The sequence below is a fragment of the Myotis nattereri genome (assembly GCF_964212035.1).
Source record: "Myotis nattereri genome assembly, chromosome: 9".
Classification (NCBI taxonomy): domain Eukaryota; kingdom Metazoa; phylum Chordata; class Mammalia; order Chiroptera; family Vespertilionidae; genus Myotis; species Myotis nattereri.
Window position 1 is genome coordinate 58,930,683 of NC_138084.1, and position 19,144 is coordinate 58,949,826.

At 45.3% G+C, this 19,144-nt stretch overlaps 1 protein-coding gene across 1 annotated transcript in view; it reads left to right on the top strand.

Annotated features, from left to right (window-relative positions):
• Nucleotides 1-3,376: 3,376 nt before the first annotated feature.
• FAT3 (FAT atypical cadherin 3) overlaps nucleotides 3,377-19,144 on the top strand; it is a 663,604-nt gene continuing 647,836 nt past the window's right edge. Inside the window, exon 1 of the mRNA XM_081099132.1 lies at nucleotides 3,377-3,593. The gene's annotated coding sequence lies outside the window, so the exon portion shown is untranslated. The remainder of the gene's footprint in view (nucleotides 3,594-19,144) is intronic.

Genomic DNA, 19,144 nt, shown 5'->3' on the forward strand with positions numbered 1-19,144 from the left:
ATGTAGGGAACTGTGGATAGAAATGTAAACATGGAGTATGGGAAAAGTAAGTTTACAGTTGTGAGTATGGGAAACAATGTTTATTCTTGTATTGTTATTTATTAATCAGTATAGTATTTTCTATGCAAACTGTAAACCTACTTGTGTGCCACCCTGTCTGAGAAACAGACGCTCTGCTGTCCTAAAGCTTAGTGTGTTATGGACACTGTGCCTTACCACGGTACTAGCACACAATAGGCAATTTTAAATACAATAGTCTTCTAATACAATCAGTATTAAATGAGGATTAAGTGCTATGCAAATCTTAAATGCCCAGAAGGGTGTTCTGTTAGATAAACCACTCTATCATCCTTGCAGGGAGTCTCTTACCCATGACTTGTGCCTGCCCTTTGAGTAAAGACTGTTTACTTTATTCTCTATGTACTGCCTAGGGAAATAGGAGGCTGAGATTTAGAGAGATTTTTTGTACTTACCTGAACGATACCTTTGAGGCATAATAGAACATTCTAGGAGCTGGAATCAGAGCATCACCAGCAGTAGCAGCAGCAGCGGCCACACCTACACTTATCTGGCAGTCTTCCCAGGCTAAAGGTGGAAGATGCCCAGTTTCCTGGCCAGCACTCTTTCCCTGAGCACCTCATTGGCCAACCAACCACCAGATGACTTTACCCAAAGTACTTGGTTTCTGGAACCAACTTACTTCAGCGCTTGCACAGAAACACTCAGGTGGGAAGTATATTGGTTCATTAAAATCTTTGATGCAGTTAGCTGTATTCCATTGGTCACAAGAAAAATGCCATGCTAGGGACATATTGATATGGTAATAAACTTTTCAATGCCCTCGGAAGCTGCTGATATAAAGATGCAAATAAAACTATTCACATTATAACAGCTTGGAGGGCAAGTAAGTCTTTCTAAGCCTGGTGGTGGCTTCCCTCCTTCCAGACCCACCCTCTGGCCTATCTGACAATGAAGCCCTAGGTAACATGCTGATTATCTCTGAATTAGCTGATGTCTGGGGAGCTGTCGCTGTCCTTCAGTATTGACATTACACTCTCACAGTGGCCAGAGCGTGGCATGTTTTATGGAGCAGGCGGCCAAGGTGCTAGAGCAGTGTTTCTTAACCTTGGAAGCACATTAGAATCACCTGGGAATCTTTTTTTTTCCTTTTTAAATATATTTTATTGATTTTTTACAGAGAGGAAGGGGGGAGAAAGATAGAGAGTTAGAAACATGGATGAGAGAGAAACATCGATCAGCTGCCTCCTGCACATCTCCTACTGGGGATGTGCCCACAACCCAGGTACATGCCCTTGACTGGAATCAAACCTGGGACCTTTCAGTCCGCAGGCTGATGCTCTATCCACTGAGCCAAACCGGTTTCGGCATGGGAATCTTTTTAAAATCCTGATTTCTGGGCCCCATCCTCCGGAAATTCTGTTTCTTTGTTACTAATGTTGTGGCCCCACCCCATACCAAAGAAACAGAATTTCCGGAGGATGAGGCCCAGAAATCAGAATTTTAAAAAAGATTCCCAGGTGATTCTAATGTGCAGGCAAGGTTGAGAACCGCTGTGCTAGAGGCTTTCAAGGGAAACTTTCCACCTGTGAAGAGTGGTGGGCCATTGTGTAGCTGTGACAAGGAGGAGGCCCCAGACCGGGAGCTGGAAGGACAGAAAGGTAAACTGAATTGGCTCTTCAAAGGCTCCTTCTAGTGGCTGAGTACAAAGTCCCCTAATAGCAACCCCTACCTAGCTCCGCAAAGAGAATTTCATGGTTCAAAAAAAAGTAAAAATTTCTTCTGGAGAATAGATCTGCAGGCCCTGTGAGCCTCTCCCCATGTATCAAAGGTTGAGCTGGGGAGAAACAGCCCAGGTACTGTGGTCAGCAAACTGCAGCGCGTGAGCCACATGTGGCTTTGGCCCCTTGAGTGTGGCTCTTCCTAAGCCTTAGGAGTACCCTAATTAAGTTAATAACAATGTACCTACCTATATAGTTTTAAAAATTTGGCTCTCAAAAGAAATTTCAATCGTTGTACTGTTGATATTTGGCTCTGTTGACTAATGAGTTTGCCGACCACTGGAGGAGACAGCATCCCAGGCAATGGGCACGTTTATATGTTGGCTTTAGGGAGATAGATCTGTGCATTGCTCTGTGTGTGTGTGTCTGGGGGAGGTGAGGTGGGGGTGTAAGACTGCCTCTCTGCTTTGAGAGGAAGAAAAAGAAAAGTGGAAGAGTGAGGATACACAGAGAGGGGCTGGGTGAGGAGGTAAGGAATGGGGGAGACAAATGTAGGCTCAGGTTGCAGCAGTGTGTGTGTGTGTGCCTGTGTGTGCGTGTGTGTGTGTGTGTGTGTGTGTGTGTGTGTGTTGGTGGTGGTTGGTGGTGATACAGGAGTCTTAGGAGTGTGGGTGCAGAAGGAACTGGAACAGGTTTACTGGCAGGTTGAGTTGCAAATCATCAAGCCCCAAATCAATCACTCATTCCCTTCAGAGTGCCTCCATTTCCACAAAAATTGTTGAAAACTATTTGGGGGCAGGAATGGAGGGAAGAGAATGGGCCACATTACCTTTTAGTTTTTATTCCTCCCTTCTCCTAAGGTTGTCAAATGGCCAAAGTAGCAGGAGCCCTGTCTGTGTAGCACATTTGGAATCAAGGTAGACATTTGAGGGTTTTATCTCCACAGGACAAACTAACCTTGGGCTCTAAGAGAAGCCATTTTCACCTTGATGTGCCTCAGTTTCTTCCTCTGTCCTAGGAGAGTAACACGTCCTGGACCTCTGCGCGGGGCTGTGGTGCGGCTGGGACTGCTGGGACTGCAAGCCCTCTGTGCGTGCGCTCTGTGAAGCCGGCACTTCACTTTACGCGCCGCAGGAAAGCACGTTGGTGTGATCCTCGCGCCCCGAGAGACGGGTGGGGGAAGCCTAGAGCTCTAAAATTAGTCCAGCTCGCCAGGCCCGGCGCCGGGAGCGCCCTCCAGCTCCGCGTGCCTCCCCCGCTAACCACCTCTCCCCGCCCGCCCCCTCTCCCGTGCGCCGCGCTCAGAGATCGCCAGTCAGCCCGGACGCTGGAGCTGCTCTCCCCCTCGCCCTTTTCTCTCGCGGTTTGGGAGGAGGAGACAGCGAGAGAGAAGCGAGAGGGGGAGAGGAGAGAGAGGGGCTTGGCCGTGCGTCGGCGTCGGCTGTGATGGGGAGCTGGGAGCAGCGAGGCGGCGAGCAGTAGCGGCGGCGGCAGCTCGGAGCCAGCCCGAGAGTAGGCGCTCCTCCCGGCAGGCTGCGCTGTGATCTGGGCTGCAGATTGGGATCTCGCGCTCCCGTCCCCCTCCGCCCGCTGCTGTGCTCCTCCTCCTGGCTACCCTCCTCGGTCTGCGAGCCCCCGTGGCGGTGGCGGCGGCGGCGGCGGCGGGCGGTCGGCGTCCAGAGCGCGGAGCACCCTGAGCCTCCGCCTGTGGCTCTATGCCGGCGGCGAGCGCGCGGTGAGCTCGGCGGCGGCGGCGCCGGCCGGGTGGCCAGCTCGCCCTGAGCGGGAGCGCCGGGAGAGGAAGACCACGGGGGAAGCGCCCGGTGGAGCCGTGGATCGCCGGCGGAGACAAGGGTGCGTGGGGTTTATAACGTGATTTGGGGGCTGCCCTTTGCACCGGCGGCAGCGCGCTCCCTAACCACAGGCGCAAAAGGGCTGCGAGGTGGGCTCGGGAGGCGAGAGCCGGCGGAGCGCGTGGGGGGAAACTTTTCACCTTGTAAAGTTCCTGGCTCCGCGTGGCTCCGAGCCACCTGGGCCGCCGCCGCCTCCAGGAGGGGAAAGAGGTTGTGTGCTGCGGTGGTAGCCGGGAGGTTGGCGTGGAGAGTTGGCCAAGTTTGGGACTGAGGACTTGCTTAGGGAGGAAGCGAGAGGGGCTTGCGGATAGGGGCACTTCTCCCCGCCCCTTCCCAGCCCCGGCCGCCGGTGCAGGTGGATGAGAGGGTGCAGGCGGCGTGCCTGCCCGGTAGCCCGTGCCCATCAGGCGCAGGAGGGATGTTCAGATGCGGATGAACGCACTGGAGAGGCCGGGAGCCACAAGTTGGGTCGTGGCTTGGCGAGGCGCCGGACGGAGCAGGGAGCCCAGATGCATTTTGACCCGGGAGGGGAAGGAGTGACCGGTCTGTGGGTCGGCTCCACGCTCGATGCCGGCAAGCGGGTTCATGAGCGGGGTGTGCTTTACTGATTTGCAGCGGGTCTGGGACTGGAGCGACAGCCTTTTAAGGACTGGCTGGAGGAGGGACTTTCCCCGCTATCTTGACAAGGGATGGGAAACCGAGTGCCCCGGAAGAATGCAGGATTTTTGGCGGGCGAGAGTGAAGGTTGCTTCTCTTTGACAAGGAAGCTGAGCAGGGCCTGACTGTCCTAGGGGTGCATTGCAGCCATCTTTGGGTCGGGGGGCTGGGAACCAGAGGGCGTGTCAGTTCCGCACTAGGAGCCCCTTCACCGGAGGTTCCGGATGGACCCCTTCGCCCGGACCAGTGTGAGTGCGGGGCCGAGGTGGGGGTCTGAGGGGCGCAGGCAAGGAGGCAGCCGTCGTGGCCGGGACTGTGCGCGCTGCACGCGGTGCGCGCCAGGATTCCGCCAGTGGGGGTCGCTGAGCTATAGTGCATGGGGCCCCCGGGCCGGCGCGAGGTGGCGAGCACGGGCATTTTTAGCAGCACTGTGGGCTGTGTTCCTTCCTCCCGTATCCCGCCGACTTTTGTCGCGTGTGCTTTCGGCGATGGTTAAACATAGACCAACATTGGGCTTGGCGGAGAACAACTTTTATTGCTCGCTTTTCCCTTCCCCACTTTCGTGGGCTGGCGTGCGCTTGGAGCAAGGAGGTGGCGGGAGTTTGGCTGTGAGCTAAGGGGGCCTCTTGAGTAGCCTACGAGGAAAGGGTGGCGCTCCCGGGAGGTGTGCGCCTGTGGGGTGGCGGTGGTGGCAGCATCCTGCAGCTGCAGCTCCGTGTGGGCAAACTAGGCAGTGGAAGCGGTCCCTGGGAGAGCGTGAGGCTGGAGGGAGGATGGAGAGGTAGCCATGGGGAGTGGGGGGCCGGAGGGGGGGTAAGAGAGGTTCCTGGGAGGGAGAGGCGCCTGCTTCCAGGAGCGTGGGCACCGTGGCAGAGCTGGCGGCTTCGGGCTGACTCCCGGGTCTCAGCCGGAGCTCCCTCTCGCCACCGCCGCGCGCCCTCTGAGCCTCCGCTGCCTCCGCTGCGGGTTTCGGCGAACCTGCTGCAGCCTAGGCGGCAGGGAGGGAGGGAAGACCAGGCTACTGTTGGAAGGGTCTTTTCTCTTCCTCCCCTCCCCTCCTCTTTCTCCCCGCCCCAGACTCCAGCGCGTTTGTTTTCCAAGTTGGATCCCACTTCCATTTACAAGTGCCAGACAAACCCGCGCAAACCTCCCCCACTCGCGCGGGCCCCAGCCAGTCGGGGGAGGGGCGGGGGTTGAGTTGTCTGGTCGGCGCTGAGGGCTGTGCGACGCATCCTAGGGGGCTTGTCCAGCTTGGGTTCAGGCTTGCGGGTCCTCGATGCTTAAAAAATACACAAACGAAAGAAGGAAACCCAAACCACCCCTGGCCACATGTATTCCGCCGCTTTTCTCCTCCTGGCCTCGGACGTATTAATTTGCTGGCCCCACTGCTTAGTTGGAGGTGGTACGAGGAAGGGGGTGGGGGAGCAGGCGGACCAGTTCATCTCGGTGGGTTTGTGCTCCTGGCTTTGTTGCTAGGATTAGATTCTCTGATTGTAACCCGGGTCGAGTTAAAATAGATGCACAGGGACTGGGAACCGACCAGAAAGACTGCAGACGACTTTGCCTCTGACTCGGAAGGCAAGTCCAGGTGGTGAAAAGGAGAAGCCTGCCATCTAGGAATTGCGGACTGAGGTGCCCACTTTTCATTATCGATCCCAGATTTCGCTTCCACCACAAGGCACGGAACTTCTCTTAACGTTTATCGAACGCTTGCTTGAACGATGTTTTGGACTGTGAGTTGGAGATTTGAGTCTGACAAGGAAACGGAGGAAGGGGATAAAGAGAAAGAGGGAAAAGCCATCGGGAAGTTGGGATTCTGCAGACTCCTGGAAATTGCACAAAGCCAACTGCTCCTGCTCTTTTTTCTTTTTTTTTTGAGTTTTTATTCCTAAATTGGAGCCTTTGAGCAGTGAGAGACTAAAGAACAGCCAAGAAAACCAGGGCGCCAAGAGACAAAGACAAAAAAATGCATAATAACTTTAGCTCTTTGATGTGCTCTTTTTTTTCTCTCTAGTAAGATTGGAGTGGGGGAAGGGTTTTTAACATTTTACAAGGAGAAAAGTTGTCTCTTAGAATGCAAACCAATGCCAGCATTTAACCAGGAATCCTAGTCCTTGCCTTTTTGGAACTTGGACAATAAAGGGTGCTGAGGCCAATTTCTATGCACTGTGCGCGGGGATGAAAAAGTTCCCAGAACTGTCCAGTTATAATGTCTTCATATCTGAACCACACAGAGAACTCCACATGAAAGGCAGCTGGCTCAGAGATCAGAAATCGGTCAGCTGCTGGGCTGGCTCCATCTCTTGTAGTTGCAGGATTTTCACAGCCAGTGTTTGTTGCCCAGTGACTGGCTATCAAGCTCCTACCCCACTCCACCCTTTTGCTGTTTTTCCCAAATTTTATTTATTCTGGTTCCTGGCACAGTCATTTTGGGGCATTTTTTAAAAATAGTCAGGACCCAGTCTTTCTCTTAACTAGCAATTACAGTTGTGCTGAGCTACTCAAAAATGAAATGAGTAGCAATAAACAGAGTGTGTGCCCACTGACCTGTATGCGATACGGTTATTTTGCCAGCTCATAGCTTTTTGCAAAGCAGCAGCTCTCCAGGCAGCTCACATAAGAACATTTTGATGTGTCAGGTTATGTTATCCTTGCTTTCTTCACTCGCGGCAGAATGACCTGCTCTAGTCTGGCTGGTGAATTATGTCAAATAGAAAGAAGTAGGCAATTACCAGAGAAGAGGGTATTGAGTTATTACCAGCTGGTCTGAGGAGTGCTCCCGATGGCCGTTGTGTGCTGTTTTCATAGCTCATAATGCAAATAGGACTAAGAGAGCTTCACCTTACCATTTGTGGAGTTGGCGTGTGGCATTCCATGCTACCTACCCTGCTGTCCAGTGGCTGGTGGGTTGGGTTTTTCCTCTTGGACAAGAGGCAAAGGATAATATTGGGGATGTTTGTTTGTTTTGTTTCTTTGTTTTTCCCCCCAATATGGGCCATTCCTAGGTTTCTCCCTTCTGCAGGAGCATTGAGTGGGGGATCATCTGATGGGATCAGGTGGGCAAGTTCATTCCCATTGATTGCTGAGGAAGGATTGTTGATGAATAGTTGTCTTTGCTGATGGTGACAAATACCAGGGAAGAATGAAAATTTAAAAGAAGGGGCTCTGACAGACCCAGAGGAAAGGACACATCTCCTGCCCAATTTCTTCTGCAAATAAGGCAGCCCTGACTTCACAGATATTCATAGTCTTAAAAAATTGAAGGAAGAAACACAACTCCTCTGTATATGGCTTTGCTTATGGATAACATTTTCTGAAATACTTTTCAGTCTCTTAATTGTTGACTATGTCATCATGAACATTTCTCTACCTACTAGGGAGGGTTGGGTCTATGTTTTATAGTCCGTTTGAGGACAACCTTAGTGCCTAAGGCCTAATAGGCACAAAATAAATACTGGCTGTTTAGGTGACTTCCTCTGGGAAGACCCTGAGGATAAAGATATTTTCTGTGTTTTGGTCTATTTGATTCTATAGTCTTTCTCAGGCTTAATGATTTTTTTGTCAATTGAAGAGTATCTTTTTTTTTTTAAATAAGCTCTTTTTTTCTTTTTTTTGTGTACAAGTTTCTAAAAATAACTCTAAGAAAGCTTGCCTTCCCTTAAAGAAAAAATAAAATGAAATAAAAAAAACAGCTTAATGCCACAGATTGAATTTATTGAGAACATATTTGGCACTTGTCTGATCTACTGGAAGAGGTTATCAGTTATGTGGAACACTGACAAATGACCCATTCTAGTAGTTCTGAGGTGGGATGGCACTCCCAGGTGAGTCTTAGTTTTAGCCTATCCTAGGACTGAGGTATTTTGTTTAAAGCAGGAGGGATGACAATTTGAGAATGAATTTGCTGGCATGGTGATGTTCAGAGAAAAATAGAGGCCAGATTGTAAAACTTAATGATCAAGCTCTTCATATCATCAGAGGTGTTTCTTCCTTTACTGGGTAGATATGTATGAATGCGGAGGCCCAGGTGGAGTTACAGGGAGGGTCATGTGACATCTTCCTTAGACATTGCTTTGTGAGGGCATTCCCTGGCCTGGACAGAATGTTGTATAGGACTCCTTGAGCAGATTTTAGTATTTCATCTTTCTGATCTTTCAGGGTTCCAGGACTATGGATAATAGCCTCTATTTAATAAAGGAAATTTGCTTAATTAACTCTTGCGCGTGTATGTCTTAAATTTATCCCTTTGTTTTTATTCTGTAAAGTCACACAGAGTTTAAAGGCACTTATTTTATTTTTCTTAAAAAAGCTTCACTTTTATATTTCCCTATTTTATTTTTCTTTGTTTCTTTTTATCCCTTTACAAAATTCATTTCTTTTAAACTTATTTTTAGTAATGTTTCCTGAACCTACCTTCCCATAAACCATTGGGCAAGATTCACATATATCCTTTGTGAAAGTAAAATCTATTCTTTGCTTCTGTGTGCTTCTGTTTTGTGGGGAAGATGGGAGATGCCAATATGTGCAAATTCGAAATCAGCACCTGGCCATATTTGTTAATTGACAAAAGAGTTTCACTGAACAGGGCCCTAGAGACAGAGGGAGAGATATGAGCTGAATCAAACTTTTAGGAGGAGTATAAAGTAAATAGAATCCATTGTCATAATTCTTAGTGAAACTCTAATGTGGGCAAAAACCATAAAATGAATGAATTCTTTCATTTCTGTAGGACAGGGCTCCTTTTGGAAGAACATACTCATGGAACAGGCCACATGGGTTTTTGGAATGTTAGTCCATATTTTGGAAAGACACCAGAATTTATTCAGGCGCTTTTCTCCATTACCCTTTGGTGGACTCCTCCAACTTCAAAGAGGACATTTAGGTGTTTTAAATGTGTCTGCATGACCCCACTTCCTCCCAAACATAGCACACGCACTGTGCTTCCTGTTGGTTACATCTCTAATTCTGGGTTTTGCAGTTGCCTGTTGGTAGTAACGAAAAAGTATCCATGCAAATAAGCTGCATATGAGGGAGTCATCCATTTTTGCTGTTTTCATAGAATGTAATAGGTTGTTTGTTGGCACTACCTATTATTCCTCAATAGTTAACTCCATGGGGCTTCTCACACTACCCAAAGCTCTCAAAAGTGGTCCTAAAGCAGGAGTTCCCAACCTTGACTGCATTTAAGAATCACCGGAATGCTTTTAAAACAACTGATGCACAAGTGGTATTCAGACCATTCACATCAGAATCTCTGAGGGTGGGACCCAGGCGTCAGCATTTTTTAAAGCCTTGCAGATTTTATTGGTTTGAGGAACACTGCTACAAAGGTGGTGCATCAGATCTTCATTCCTGTCTACAGCTCCTAGACCTCAGGGAATCTGAGTGAAAATCAAGAGCATGTACATCAAGCATGTCAAACTCAAAGGCTAATGGGCCAAATAAACAAGGTTCAAGTTTATGTGGGCCGCAAAAAAGACAAAAGCTTCAATTTTCATAGAAACGTAGGTAATAGAGACATGCTGAATACAAAGGGCACAAGGTAATGAGTAATTGTTAACATAGAATAATAAAACATTTTAATAAAAAGTAATATTTTTCTTGAACATTAACTTACCAGACACTGAATAACTGCACAAATTAATAAGCATAACGCAAATAAACCTATTTTTCTTGTTCTCCAAAAGTGAAATATTTCCTGTTGCGCTCACCAAACAAGTCAGTCCAAGACAAATGACATGGCCATCGGCTGCTAAAATATTCGCTGCTAGTATTAGTGGAGAGAGATGGTGCGCCTGCATAAGGCGCATATGGGAAATGAATGCAACCCAATTATAGTAATCAGTCGTTAGTGAATGTTGTAGTGCGTCAATAATTATGTATAACAGGATATTGTAAAAATTGAGTTAGGAAATTTTTATTAAAACGTTTCTTACATACCGTTATATTGGTTGGGCCACAAAAATATTTGTGTGGGCTGCATGTGGCCTGTGGGCTGTGAGTTTGACATGCTTGGTCTACATGCTCTTCCATCTCCTGCTGGGAATGGAACTCCTGAGTCTCTGTACCGTGTTCAGGTTGTGCCGGACTGACCCTGAAGCGGGTGGCTAGGAAGCTTCATGGGTTCCTCCCTCCTGCATTGTTTGGCTCTCAGTTTTGCTAGTGGTTTACATTCCTTCTGTTGCCTGATGTGGATCTCTCCTCAATTTCACTCTAGTTTGCCTCAGTTCCTCTCGAGATCATAATCAGAGCATGGTCCAGGAGCTGGTCAATGAAATTTGGAAGGTTTCAGACATCTCCAGGAATGCCTCCTCTTATCATATTGGACTCTTGCTCTGGAGTCTATTTGATATGAAATTCTGAATTCAGGGAGTCAGTTCAAAGTGATTCATCAATATTTGCTCAATTCTCTTTTTATTGGAAGGGATTACAAGAGCTGCGTTGCCCCCAAAAAATGCATCATGTCCTGAGGGAGCTTACAGTCGAGTTGTGGCTAAGAATGTGTACACTCAAGGAAAAATTCACAGCACTGTTGAATGTTGGAGGTGGTAGGAACCTACTCAGTTTGGCAGGCATGCTTCTGGCAGGTGCTAGGAAGAAACTTCATTCCTTCAAAATAAGGTACTTGGCGTATTCTGAGTTCCCTGTTTTCCTGTGTTTGAGGTGTAATTATGAGTCTGAGAGTTCGCTTTGGCACAGAGAACAGAACTCTGAGGTATTCTGTCCTTTAAGAATTCAGCTTTCAGGTCTGTTGCTTGCATTTTAACATTTAAAAATGAACGTCAAGTAAATGATATGCTTAGTAACACTAGCTTCCAGAATGTGGGTGGAAAGGCTAGAACCTGGACATTCTACCTTGGCTTGCTGATACTTGCACTGTGCAAAGCAGTTACAAACAATATTCCAGTTATTTTTATTTCTATTTTGAATCGTCAGAGATAAGTCCAGCTGTTGAATGAGAAGCAGGTCTGAAAGGTTAACTGGAGGTTTAGTTGTAACTTCAGGACTTCAACTAAATTAAATCCCAAACAATCTGGAAAAAAAAAAATTATACCCTTTTCAGTGTGGGGAGCCGATATAGGGTTAAGCCTCGGACTGACCTGTGGGCAAAGTCACAAACAATTCCCAGCTTAGAGGGCACAGTCCTCTTAGCATAATTAGGCTTGACCTTATAAGGCTCCCTAGATCTTATCTGGGAAGCTAATGGGCTGAGGAAGTGCTGGAAGTATAACCATGGTGTAAATAAGTGAAACTCACAAGAACAAAAACAAGTGAAACTCACAAGAACAGTGTAAACAAGTGAAACTCACAAGAACAGTGTAACTTTGGAAACCACTACCTTGTTTACCTCTCACTATAAAATAAAGGCTCAGCTTGCCTTTGGATCTCTCTCTGAGGCCTCAGCCAGGCACAGGGAAGATCCACGGAGACTAAGGAAAGCTAGAGAGTTTTGAACGCTGTCTCCGTGTAAAACATTCTTCGCCGACTCCGTCCACACCTTTGGGAACCCCTGGACCCGCTGGGGCTGGCCCCCAGCATTTCAGTACCATGGAAGGTAAAAAGTGAGCATGGTGGAGCAGCTATCATATTTCACATTTTGAAGTAAACCCCCAATTATGAATGCTTCTAAATATCATTGAGTGTTATTTAAACACTTGTAAACATCTGAAATCATGCCAGATAATATAGATTCAATATAGTGACAAATGTGCTTAATGACAGTATTAATGTCATCTTTCTTTTTTCTATTGGATAAACTGTGTGTGTGTGTGTGTGTGTGTGTGTGTGCGTTCTTCAAAGGCAGAATGAGGCTATATCTTGGGAGGAGAGGTATCTGATCTTTTGTGAAGCCTAGAGCATTTATTACAAATGGCGTTTTGTCGATTTTTAAAAAAAGTCTTAAGTATGTGATTACTATTAGTGCATCTGAAGTCTGTTTTTAAGGCTTGGTTTGAAATTCTCTGTTAGGCTCTAAGTAATGGCTGAATGATAGCAGTCGGTGCTGTGATTGGTTGAGCGGTATGTTGTGTGACTCATATGGCAAGGTCCCATTGCCAGGTTACAATTCCATCAGATTGGTCTGGCTGAAGAGAGCCTCACTATAACGAACTGTACACATCGAGCCTGGCTGGTGTGTGCCAGCGGTTGGAGCATTGGCCTGTGCACCAAAGGATTGTAGGTTCAATTCCTGGTCAGGGGCAGGTACCTGGGTTGCAGGTTCATGTCCACATGGTTGGGGCACATGCTGGAGGCAACCAATTGATGAGCCTCTCACTTTGATGTTTCTCGCTCCCTCCCTCCCTTCCACTTGCTCTAAAAATCCCTGGAAAAAAGATCCTATTGTATGGATTAACAAAACAAAAATAAGAAATACACACATCGAAGTGGGCCAGATGCAGATGGCTTTACATGGTTGTTGTTATGGAGAAAGTGGGGTGTGAATCTTTCCCACATTTCAAAAAAAGTTTCATGAAAACAATTTCAATCACATGAGTCAAAATTCAGAAGCGTGTAGCTATATCCTGTGAGAATTTGGTACCTAGCTGTAAAGGCATTTCAGAATGGAAAAATATGCCTGGGATTGAATATAATTAAGAAATGTTGAAGTCTAGTGTCCACATATTCAGATGCTGTATTAAATGGTTTAATTAGTGAACCAGAATGTGGATTTATTGACGGAGGGTCTCTTTCTCATGGCATGTTTCACTCATTAAAAGCTTATAATGTCTTGGATCTTTATCGCTGTTGGGACTTGACCACTTGTCATTTCGAGCTTCTTGACTTGTGATTTGTTCTTTTGTTTGTTTGTTTGTTTGTTTAGCTTTGCAACTCATTGTGATGGTGGTACAGCTCCCAATGGACTGAGCACGTGGTATTTTCTAACGTCATGAAGTGTCACCAAAATGTCAGGCAGGGCTTTGAATCCCTGAAAAACAAGGCTTGAGAACTAACACTATTAATTGTGGAATTTTTGCTCTAGCATTTTGAAAGTAATTTGTGAGATTAATTTCTTCTGTAAAACTTTCTGCCAAAACCGGTTTGGCTCAGTGGATAGAGCGTCGGCCTGCGGACTGAAAGGTCCCAGGTTCGATTCCGGTCAAGGGCATGTGCCTGGGTTGCGGGCACATCCCCAGTAGGACATGTGTAGGAGGCAGCTGATCGATGTTTCTCTCTCATCGATGTTTCTAACTCTCTATCTCTCTCCCTTCCTCTCTGTAAAAAAAAATCAATAAAATATATATTAAAAAGAAACAAAAACCAAAAAACAAACAAAAAAAACCTTTCTATTATATTTACCTAACAGCATAGTTTACATTTAAACCCGCATTTCTCCTTGTCCTTTTCCTTTTAGTAGTCGATGTTTTCAGTGGTCTAAATCCTTCTTCCCCCAGATGGTAGATGTGGAAAAGTTTCCAATCATACAGGGGACTTGGAAATTCTCTTTTAAAATCCTTGATGTGAGATATATGTCTTTTCTTTTTAAAAATGTATTTTTATTGACTTCAGAGAGGAAGGGGAAGGGAGAGAGAGAGAAACATCAAGGATGAGTATTATCAATTGGGTGCCTCCTGCACACCCGCTACTGGGAATCGAGCCCACAACTCTGGCATGTGCCCTGATCCGGAATCAAACTGTGACCTTCTGGTTCATAGGTCTATGCTCAACCACTGAGCCACACAGGTCAGGCTATATATATGTCTTTTTGAACTGCATTTGATGATTACAAATGCTTGAAAGTACTGCCATTAGCGTAAAGAAATACCTTGGAAATATTGACAACGAGTGAGGGAGAGAGAAACATGGTTCATGGGTCCTTGATCCTTGAGGATTTGTCACTACCTGTTTTTGCAATTTAAATTTTAGCTGCCTCCTGTATTGGCATTCGTGTGAACAGCTACTTTTATAAGATTTCTTAATTCCTCATCTTCATACGTATGTTGTCTCATTAGGAGCTGTTTAAAATCATCTAACATCCCATCTTTCCTATAGACAAACAGATCATTCACAGCACAGTCTTGGTGAACTAGGTGCACATTTTATTGTTAGTCTGTCTGATGGCCTGTGCTGGATTCTTCAAATCCATGTCCTTGTTGGCAGAAATGTATTGAGTGCTCTTATCACCTTGGTCTGATTTTGCATAGAGCATACTAAACAAAGGTGGTGTCTGACCCTTCACAAATTAGCTTTCTTCCTCAAATAATGAATGCTTACTTAGGTAGGCCTCAGGCATGTGTGACCCCAAATCAGAAAGATGGCACCAGCATCTTTTATTGGAGTTGAGGAGACATCAACTGCTTGGAAGTTCCTAGGTTAACAATGGGATCATAATGCCTTTCATTTGTATTCAGGAGATACTACTGTTGTAATGTACCCCGCGAATCACAGAAGGACGCCTCAAGAAGTCGAATTAAAGTGTCACATTTATTGCAATCCAGGACTATGAGGGGGCATTTCGCTCTCCCAGATCTCATAGTGCCCTCCCAGCCCCAACATCAGATTTATATCGGCAAAGATCACAAAGGTATTGATTATATCCCAGGGTTTGGAATGAGGACCCTGGTTTGCACAAAGCAGTTACAGAAGTGAGATTGAGCCGATTAGTTATCTACAAAGATTAATTATAGTTTTGGGTCTTGGGACCACTGGGTTGACAGGGACACATTATCTGGAACCCTCGGGTCTTGGGATAATTGTGCTGTCCTGGTTCCCAGGTACAGAGGAATGTGCTTTCTAAAACCAGTATGACCACAACAATGGGGTATTCACCATACAATCAATAAGGTATTCAATCGAATAGGATGATTTATATAGTTCAGAAAATCAAAATAACTTTTCTATTGTTAAACAAAGCAAAGAAGTACAGAAGCCAAACAGTAGGGTTTAAGTTAAACTATAGTTTCCACCTGAGATGATTGCTACCATACTTCACTACTACAAGGAGGAAACTATGCAATCTACAAAATTGATTAGGAAATGTAAGACAAAGACTTACTGTATTGCCAAATCAGTTTCCTAGATGTCTTTGAATTATCCAATAATTAGAAAATCTTCTTTTACTTGGGAAGTGTAGATTTTGTATGTGTAATTATTTCCGTTAATCACTTTATTCCCAAATTGTATTCAGCAATGCATACAGTCTGTTCAATCTATACTCTAGGTTTCTGTTAAATAGGTAGGATTAATAACATTATACCTCCTCTCCAAAGAGAGAGAGGGAGTTGTGTTTTATGAGGTTTGCCCCTTTTATATAGCTCATCAGTGCTTGTTATAATAATCAAAGTAAATAAGCCTAGATTGCCTTTTTTACAATCGATATGTTTTTAAACGTGAGTGTAAATTACGTTTTTCAAAGCAAATCCCATTTTAAATGCATTCAATTAGGAAGACTCACTATTGAAGCAGATTCCATAGCACATTCTTTTGTAAAGACTATTTTGTTTCTCCTTAATTTATCTTTTTTAACTTTAAATTTTTGTATATCAAATTTCTTAGAGAGGCAAGGGTGTATACTTATGGGAAATGTACTGCTTTGAGAAACACTAGAGGGGATGCTAAAGAGAAGACAATGGGGCTGCAGTTAGGATGAAAAACGCCCACCTTATTTATGGAGACCTAGGGGAAATGTTAAAGCTTAAGAGTTTGGGGGCAGTAGGTTCAGGCCAGTCCCACTCAGTTATTCCTCTGAGGGCATCAGCTCTTTTGTGAATATACTGAATAAGCTCACCCTTGTTTCCAGACTTTGGAATATCCAGAGAGGTTTCCCTTTATCTCTCAGGGTTTCTCACCTGCTGCAGTCCCCACTCCTACCTTTTGCTCTCTTTGTTGCCAGTTGGCCCCTATAGCTCTCCCCACTCTTCCCAACTCCTGCAGTCACTGCTTGGAGCCCTGTGCTATCCTCAAGGTTTGCTTAGAGCTCACCTCCTATATTTCTTTTTCACATTTCTGCTTTCAGGTCCCCACTACAGTTTGTATTACTATTATGCCACCTAATGAAACGGAATTTTTGAACTGGAACCCGGATTCTTTGTCAGAGTCGAAGAATGAATCCATGGACAGAGAGTATTACAGCAAAGATGGAGATTTATTGAAGAACAAGTAAAAACTCCCACATGGGGAGAGGGAAAGAGTCCCACAGAATGGACTCCCAAGTGGGAAGGGGGGTAAGGGTCCCATTGAATCCTTTTTCCCAATGGCTTATAAAGGCTGAAAATCCTAGTGCCTTGATATCCCCTTTGATTGGTCACTATTTTCTTGGAGTGGTTAGGAGGTTCTCCCCCCTCCTTCCTTATTGTTTTCCTATTCCCTTTGGGCTTTCTTCCTCTCCATCTGGATGAAGGGCTTCCTTCCCTGTATTTTGTAAATATAGACCTTTTGCTGTTTCCAGTTCCCTCATTCTATGGAATATACCTGTTGAAGCTTTTTAGCTTCCCTATTCTATGGAAATATACCTTCTGCTGCTCTGCAGCCCTGTGCTTCCTCCATGGTCCCCTTAATTTCTAAAATTTCCTAAACCTATCCTATTTTACCCCTAAAATTCCTGTTTCACTAATACCATCTGCCTTATAATGGAACTACCTCTGTTGTCTTCCCCCGTTATACACCATTATTCCCAGACCTCAGCAGCGTAGCATTAATCTTTGATACCCCACTCTTATTACTGTTGGGTCTTGGCAGTGTTAAATTTTAGAAATGAAAGACCATATTTGTTGGTGTTCAAATTGAATAGTGTGTCATTAGCTTTTGCAATGGGACATCCATGTCCATATATTGAAAAAAATATCCCTGAGGTATTAGGACTGCATTGGGATTCTGGTACTGATGGGATATGGTACATTTGAAGCCCACATTTTCTACTTGAAGGGAAGATCCTCCAGACATATACATCCAGCTTCTTGGTAGTTCTTTCAGTCCATGTTCTGATACTGAGGTTCTGTCAGAGCTGCGGGTCCTTCCTGTAAGCTGCCAGTGAGTGTGATGTATGCATCCAGATGTGTGGTTACCTTCCAGGAACACCGCTTTTTTGAGGAGGTCCTGCCAGAGGAATTGTATGCCTCATGGTACATAGGCACGGAGGCTGATAGGCACGAGAGGTGGGAGTCATCGCAGTGCTGAGTCTTTTCTGTCTCAGGAAAGCTTAGAATGTGTACATAGAATGTTCTTTGGAGGATCCCTGGAGCCTTTATAATTTATATCTAAAATTTAAATTTTTCATATACACCTTGCGCTGTCACCATTGCTACCCTAAGTCATAATCATTACACCATCCCAGTGTACAGTGGGGCCTTGACTTATGAGTTTAATTTGTTCCGTGACCGAGCTCGTAACTCAAATTACTCGTATGTCAAATCATTAAAGTGAACGAGTGAGACACATGATGCTGGGCTGATGTGGCATTCACTGTGACGTTGGCTGCGCCAACTAGCGGTGGGGTATCTGAAGCTGGCTGGTAACCCGAATTTTAGCTCGCAACTCAAAGCAAAAAATCGGCCTAGAGATGGCTCGTATCTCGAAAAACTCGTTAGTTGGGACACTCGTAAGTCAAGGCCCCACTGTATATTGCATCATGGAGGTGCAGAGAGGTACTGCTCACCATTGTGGGCAAGAGACTCTTGCTTTAAGGGCCAAATTTATAGTGTCTGGCACATAGTAAAGTTTCTCTGTGTACAAATGAATGTAATTACCTGGCAGTTAGTAATAGACTAGGTTAAAATGCAAGAATTATAAAATTCCAAATATCATGTGTGTGTTTTTTCAATTGCACTGCACTAAAGCATTAGTTGAGAGGCAGGCATGTAACATCAACATGTAAACGGGTGCGTGACTTGGGACTATTAAATTATAAAATTGTTCAATAACTATTTGTTGAATGAATGGAAGTTGGAAAAGGCTGTGTCTGTCTTTTAGACACTTTGTCATTCTGTGAGCTTAACAAACAAAATCTCATTAATACCAAATCCATGGGAGCATGAGAAATGTGTAATGCTCTTAATTTCTTATTAAATGATTTGTGTTTATTGAAAATTGGCTTGAAGGTACACTGAACATAACTCATAATATTGGATTTAGGTGAGTGTGGATACCTGAGTCTTGTCTGTACACAGAATGCACTCACAGTTCAGTGTTGGAATTGATGGTGGGGAAAGTGATGTCTTAATTTCTGGAAGGATTTGCTGAAAAGAGGAGATGATGCGCTGGACTTTGGAGATCTTTTTCTTATGCGCCTGTGCCTTTTAGGTTTGTGTGATTGTTCCAGGCCTTTACTTATCCAGGCATGCTCTGTGCGTGTCTACAAGCAGATGAGAGAGAGCAAGGGCACTGAGGAGCTGGTAGAAGCAAATGTGAATCCCGTTTCTTCCTTATTAACTCATGAGGCCTGCTGGGTAGCAGCAGGCATTACCAGACATTTAATTGTGTGCTAGGTAAGGCTGGCACAACTCCAGCACCATGGAGGAGCAAGAATTACACTAATCAGCTGGGATATACTGCATATATTGATTAGAGTTGGTTTTGTGATGCAAAAAAAAAAAAATCCTTCTAAATAGTGGGAGGTAATATCAATTAAATGAGCAGAGAGTTCCTGCACAGTTTTATAGATGAAAGGGCACTTGGCCCCTTTGCTCCATGCATATTTCTGGCAATGCGGGGGCAGTCTGGGAGTGCTGGGTCTAAATGGTGTGATCTCTGTCACCACTGAACTAGAAAGAGGGAAAATGGGCAGGCTGTGTAGATGAGGCACTAATGATCAACTTCCAGCAGTTTCTTCCTGGTGGCTCTTTGCTGCTGGAAACCTTTTTCTTTGTTTGCTTCTGAGGGCTTTTCATTTCTTTCTTTTGGCCTCCCATATAGCTTTTGGTTATTTTTAATATCCCTGATGAGAAGTGAATTGGGACCCCA